The following is a 7,061-nucleotide window of genomic DNA, read 5'->3' on the forward strand; positions in this document are numbered from 1 at the left end:
GCCTGGCAGGCAAAGGGCTGCTGTAGGAGGCAACTGACCTTTTTAAAAGATTAACACTTTCAGGGACGTTGACACCTCCTGTCCACCTGCCCCTTTCATCCTCTGTGGCACCACGGACACCCTGGAACTCACCCATCACCTTGGAACTCACCCGTCACCTTTGCTTTTGCATTTATCTCAAAACCTGCCTGAAGCCTGTAGAGGGTATTACCTTAACAAAGCAAACAGGAGGTTATGACCCCTTCCATCCAAAAAAGATGGAACAGTGAAATAAAACTTGGGTTCCAAGGACAGTTTCCTTCACAGAACAGAAACACTCTTAGAGCAGGACAATCTGAACGCTGCTGACAGGGGCTACTCTGCTGGCACTTCACATCATGCTGAATGGCAGAACCTGTTCAGAGACTTTCTGTCCACTATTTGGGAGTCTGAAAACTAACTCCAGTCACATGGGTGGAGAAAATCCAGCTCCTGGCAGGGTTATCTGAAACACCAGATTGTTTAGCTGTATTTCTCAGTATTGACTTGTCAACGTTGGGTCTCTAGCGTGGGGCTTGCAGCTTTCCTGGAAGGCCATCTCCAGCTTTAAAGTTATTGATCTATTATTATCAGCAACATGTTAAAAGAAGGTTCAAGGGACACACAACAATGACATCATTTCTATTTCTGCCATTCTATTTTTGTTTGTAAAGATTCATTTACTGTTTGCAATATGCAGCTGGAGCACACCTAATCTTACACAAGCCCTGTGAAATGTAAAAATAAAGAGCAAAGTCACTTAAAAACCACAACTGACAAAATGTCCAAGGAACATTTTGATTGATATGGCATTTTCAACAGTGCATAAAGGACCAGCAAATATAAATTCTGCCATAGCAGGGGTCATTTTGCCTATTTATTTAGACACTGGAAAATCCCACATTTTATAAAAACACAAAGCCTCCCCCTTGAAGACAAATTGCAGTTTTTTTACCCCTAGCTCCCAACAATTATTCAATGATCTATTAAGTAAGTCTGTTTTCAGACGTATTTCTAAAATACTTAAGCACTCTTCTACCAGACACTGGAAATGCTCACTAGTTTTGTTTGTATGTTGTATCAGTTTTTATCACTGAGAGCTGCAAGGTGAAAGGAAAAAAAAACACTAAAAAAGAGATTATGGGGAGTATGTATTGGGACAAGGTGTATCTAAACTCTCATAGTAGCTTTTTTTAAGATATCTAAATGCATTTAAATTATTAAGCACATATTCCTTTACTAGGCTATTACAAGTAGCTCCTTCTCCCAACCATACAAAAAAGAGGATTATCAGCTTTACTGTTAATAGTCATACACTGAAGTGGCCAAGCTGCTCTTGATCCAAGATGTTTCCCATTTAAAAAGTCCTAATCTTGAAATGTTTGCACTCGTGTTTAGATTTCCATGCATCAAGGTGATGGGGGCATTCAGACTGCACAGACTCAGGCAGGGATGTCTTAAGAGGTTTGGCTAACCTGATAAAGATGTTTTTGACTATAGTCACTGTGCTCAGCTCTTCCACAGTCACTCTGGGTGGGGCTGGGTTTTGGATGGCACAGCTCTACCTTATATATGTTCTCTGGGTGTGCCCAAGCAGGTGAGGCTGCTCTGATAGCGAGATGGTGGCAGGCAGTATTCACCCAAGGCCCCACTGCAGCCTCTAGCTCCTGTTATTTGAGGAAATAAAACCAGAATCCTGCAAAAACTGCTTGGCTCTAGTGAGGTTTTTTGGTACCCTTGCAGTTTCAATTGGGATGCTGAGCAGTGCTGCTGTATGACAATAAACTGCTTAGTTTCACTGGCACTTGAAACAATCTCTCTCTCTCCCTGAGCAAGAGAACACAGATGGATGAAGAGGAAAAGCTCTGTTAACTCTTGTCTAGCCATGGGAACACCACTCCCTGCCTTCCCCAGTCCCAGTGCGTGAACTATCTGAGGCACAGCAGAAGGCACAAGAAGTGCCCGTGCAACCCGGCCGGTAGGATTCCTGGTGGTCCCATCTTGGGTGGCAAAATTCTTGGAGCAGAAAGCTAATCCATCAGCAGTCAGCTTCCCTTCAGTGCCAGCCAGAGAAAGGATTGGGCCAGTGCCTTGATCAGGCATTTGGAGACCCTCAGATGAAAGGCACACTTGAAATGCTTGAGCAGAGAGAGACATTCTTTGTAGCTTGGTCCTCGGCAGGGAAGCTGATAATGACTGAGAGCAGCACCCAGCCCAGGCTCACCAGGGCTCCTTCTCTGTGAGCTTTGGACACTCTTCACTATCTAGTACATCTTCCTATCAAAGGAGCAGCCAAGCCCCAGCCTAAGTGTAAACTGCTGCCCTGTAGGTTTTGTACCAGGGGACAGAGTCACTAAAAGCCCAAGTCATCCAAAGGCACCTCCCTCAACCCATGTTTGCTACTGAAGAGCAAAGAAGAGAAAATTGCCAGGAAATTGCTGTCAACTATAAAATGGAAAGAAGCAAAACATGGAGGGCTCTGTGGGTGCTGCAGGGGGTCAGAGTCAGCTGGGCCAAAATCTCTGTCCAGATTTTCAGGTTTCATTCTTAACTTGCTCCTGTTTGTTCTGCAGCAGTACTCTTCCAAAAGGAGCTCAGAATCCACACTAAAGAGGCATCCCTCAAAGATTTCTGCAGGGAGGCAGTCCTGACCACAGCTAGCGTGTAGGCACCTAACAGCCTCCCCCATCCCCACCAAGGAAACCCACAAACCCAGCAGGTACATGTCAGAGCCCAGGACAGACATATTATGAAACATCATTGTGTTCAAGCTGTGTATGAACAAGGATGTCTTGGAAAAATCAAAGACAAGTTCTTAAAAGAAAAAAAAAGAAAAGCACAATTTTCCTAATCATTAAGATCATCACATATGACACTAATGAAACCAGAAATAAATACTCTCAATATTCTGTCTTTATTCCTAGGCATAAATCCTCCTCCCTTTGAGAAAATAACTCTGAGCACCATGAACATACAGCCACCAGAAGAAAACCTACAAATTACATAGTTCCAAACTTTTGTAGCCAAATATTCTGTTCATTTCTAAATTGTAGCAGTTCCATTATGGTCCAGCAAGTGAATGGTTTCAGTCACTTCTGGACCATACAATGTAAGACTCCACCAAAATATGTTTGGGGAGTTTTTTTAAGAGTATTTCTACAGCTCTGAGACTTTAGCCAAAGACAACCATGAAACACATCAAAATGCATCACACCCACATGTTTGGTGATGAAGATACCCTGGGTAAGAAAGGATCCTAGAATCACTGTGGTTGGAGAGCACCTCTAGGATCATCAAGTCCAACCTTCCTCCCAACATCTCCCTAAGAAAGGAAACAGGACCTCCTGCCAAGAGCAACCATTTGACATCAATGCAGATAGAGAGAAGAGAGAAAACATGATTTGTTTTCATATTTTCTGAGAAAGACACTGAAGATGTTGCAACCTTGTTATTTATAGAGGGTCAAGGTTTCATCCTCGATTTAGGAGAGGAATTTATTTTCCTCTACAGTGTGATTAAGTTTATAAGCTTAAGAAACAGTTTTATTGTGTTTTTCTGGTTTGGTTAACAGAATAATATTTCACTTGCTGCCTTTTTTTTTTTTTAAAAAAAAAAAAAAAGGAAAATGATGTGTTCATTTATCCAGTAAATGTTTATCCATTCAGAGAAAAAAGCCTAAGCAATGGAATAAAATGGAATTAAACTTTAATATATTGCTTATCTTCAAGCATTGAAACATTTAGAAAAGCAATGCTCTGCATGAAAAGAAATCTTGTTTTACCAAAATATTTAGAAAAGCAATTTTTTTTTTATATTTTATCTGTTATTGCATTAACTTTTTCAAAACATATTGTAAACTGCTGTTTGCAAACTTTATCACTTTTTAATTACACATCCTCTATGTCAGTTGCTTAGTTCAGCCAGTTTACAAAGCACATGATGGATTTTTGTCAGTTGGGTTTCTAGTCTCATGAAGAGTCTCTCTCTATTTTTTTATTAAATATTCAAGCTCTTCACAAATTACCTTGACGTGATTGCTTTTAAAGCTGCAATAAATGTATTGCTGAGTAAGAGAAAGAAAAGTTCCTCCCCCTGACCACCAGAATGATGTCAATCAATACTGATATTTAAAGGAATAGAGGGCAACTAGGTAAATATAAGTGGAGGTGGTGCAATTCAGACTGATTTCAAGCCTAATGGAGATAGCTCGTTAGTAATGCCCTTGAGCCATTTGCTTGACTGAGCCTTTGGAGGTCTGGAACCCACAGTGGTTGCTATTTTTTTCTTCTGAGTGGCTATGCATCAGGGATATTCTGTGAAGTGATGTGATAGGCCAACACTGGAACAGTTGTCATAATGCTGGAGTAGATAATCACACCAGGCATTAATTCCAGAGACAGATGATATTTAAAATATATGAACCAATTGTAAGGGTTGAATAGAACCTCTAAGGGTGCAAATGTTTCTTCTCACACTGCCACTCTCCAGCCCAACCCCAAGTCAAGGCACCCTTCCACAGGTTGCTTGGTATAGAGCACAGGTTCCTCACCTGGGATGATTTCCAAGAAGGAAATTTCACAGAACACAGAAAATCTTCTTGATTAACATCCTCCAATAGTATGTCACACAACTGTAAAGGCTGGATGCTGTAATGGAACTGCAAATTGGAGCAAGTATAAACACAGGTATGACTCAACCCACCCCAAAGCTTTTGGAGTGCCAGTTCTCACAGGAGGAAATATCTCCAGACCAATGCTGTCACACCATGTTCCACTGGAAAAAAAAAACCCAGATATGCCTCATTGCACCTACTCCAGCCTGTGTAACAATTCCCACAGCACCCTGTCGGGATCTCCCTGGACAAGAAAACATCAAGTGCTTTTTCTGCTAATCTTTCTGCTTCCTAATCGGCCCTCAGGCTCTTAGAAGGGACTCAGCCTGTGACCTTTAAAACAAGATTTAAGACACCAAGCACCAAAGTCAGCCAACGGGAGAAAAACGTGTATCCCCAATGTTATTTTTCACAGTAAAACAATTACTTGCTGGGTTGACAGAAAGGGACACATCTGGCTAATCTTGAGGCTTTTTAGCACTTGTATCCTGTTTGGCTTCTCTCCTCATGCCTATTTATTTGGGAAATTTATGGTGTGACTCCCAGAGGTTTGGATGGCGCATCGCTCGCCCACTTCCATAAACAATCTGGAGTGCTGTTTAAATATGGAAACGCTTAGGAGCAGCACAACCAAAGAGAAAGCCATGCCTTAGGAAGAAAAGAGGGGGGCAAATAAGGGATCTCCTTGTGCAGCCTGCCATTTAGCCTTCATTAATTTCCCCACCACCACTGGGGCACACATCAAAGCTGTAAGATTTACAGATCACAAGGTATCGATCCCGTTCAGCACATAAAAATTTCCACCCAGGGGTGACCTTTTAAAACTCTGCCCTTCTGAACAGAGCCTTGTTGCTTCATCATCAGGGACCAAATGAGGTGCACTGGTTGTATCCTCAGGGGTCACAGTCCTCCTGGGTGCACTGGGTGAGAATTCAAGCTGGGAAGCCAAGCTTCTGCAGTCCTAAAATGCATCGTTTTCCCCACCACTGGCAGAAGTTGAGTGGCCAAGGAGGCACAGGACAATGAAGAAGAAATAAAGTAGACACTTTACTCACATTTATAGGAACCTTTAAAACACCCAGAGGTGTTAAGCAAGCAGGGGGGTTGGACTAGATGACCTTTGGAGGTCCCTTCCAACCCAATACACTCTATGATTATGGATGAGGCTCCAAAGGCACGAGGTTCATATCAAAGCAATGGAGGCAAAAAAGAAAATAAATAAATAAAATCGAACTATTTTTGTAATGGTACTTGAGAAATTTATGAATGGGATTCTGTGATGTGGTTGCCCAAAATAGCAAAGATTTGGACATGATGACCCAAGAGTTCCTGAGAGCAGCTGGCACGGAGGCCATGCGTGCACAGAGGGTTTCCCACTCTTTAAAAAAAATTTCCTTTCCCCTCCTGTGAGATGGACTTTTCCCTCTGAATTACAAATTTCAGCATTAACATAGGGCATCTCAGAACAGGACAAGAAGAATAATTATTCCTCCACAAACAACAATCCTACCTAGAAACTCAACCAAAAGTTTGCAAACCCCATTGGCCAAATGCCTCTCCTGCCACTGCTTTCTTCTAAAATACATTTTCTTGGGTTTTTCATTTTTCTTGCTCTCCTCTTGGCTTTGGGGTGTATGATACACACTTTGCTTACAAAAAGATGCTTAAAGCTGGATAAAAGTACTCCAGGGCAGGCTCTTCCAGCCCCGAGCAGAATTACTATGTGTTCCCTACAACATGATATTGTGGATTTATGTTTAGTTTATGACTCCCAGATCCTTTTCTGAGGAACTGCTATTTAACATAGCTCATTACTCCTACCCAGATGGAGTACTCTGCACTTGTCTGGTTCTCATCCCAAGCCAAGGGAGCACATCCTTTCCTAGGAAGATAAGCAACAAGAGGTCTGGTTTAACAACCTAAGATTTAAGGCTGTTCAGTACCAGATCCAAAACTCCACAGTCACAAAATGCTGAATGTTGAAAGGTAAATTCACTCACTTTGCTGGGTCAAATTTCAAGGAAATTTTGGTGGTGCAATCTGGCATCAGCAGGCTTTATTTTAGATCTATTATCAACTGTCCTGCAATGGCCAGCCTAAAGCTGGCAGAGAAGAGCAGAGCTACTATTAAGTCATTTGGGTGATTTCTTTCAGGAATTGGATAGAAATGCAAACCATGTGTGCCCATATTCAAAGGAAACCAAAGCAGTACTTCTGAGTGACCTGACAGCACACAGATCCACTGTCTAAAATTGTGGAATCAGGGCAAAAGTTTGTTTTTGGCACAGTAAAACTTAAGTTCATAGATACTGGAGGAGATTCTTCTCTGTAAACATGCGAGCACATCTGATGCAAGATCAGAAAGAGAACTTATGGTAACACATACACTAATTACACTGGACAACAACCAGCACTCCAGGACAGATAATAA

This window comes from Merops nubicus, unplaced genomic scaffold, assembly GCF_000691845.1.
Source record: "Merops nubicus isolate BGI_N331 unplaced genomic scaffold, ASM69184v1 scaffold3801, whole genome shotgun sequence".
Taxonomy (NCBI): domain Eukaryota; kingdom Metazoa; phylum Chordata; class Aves; order Coraciiformes; family Meropidae; genus Merops; species Merops nubicus.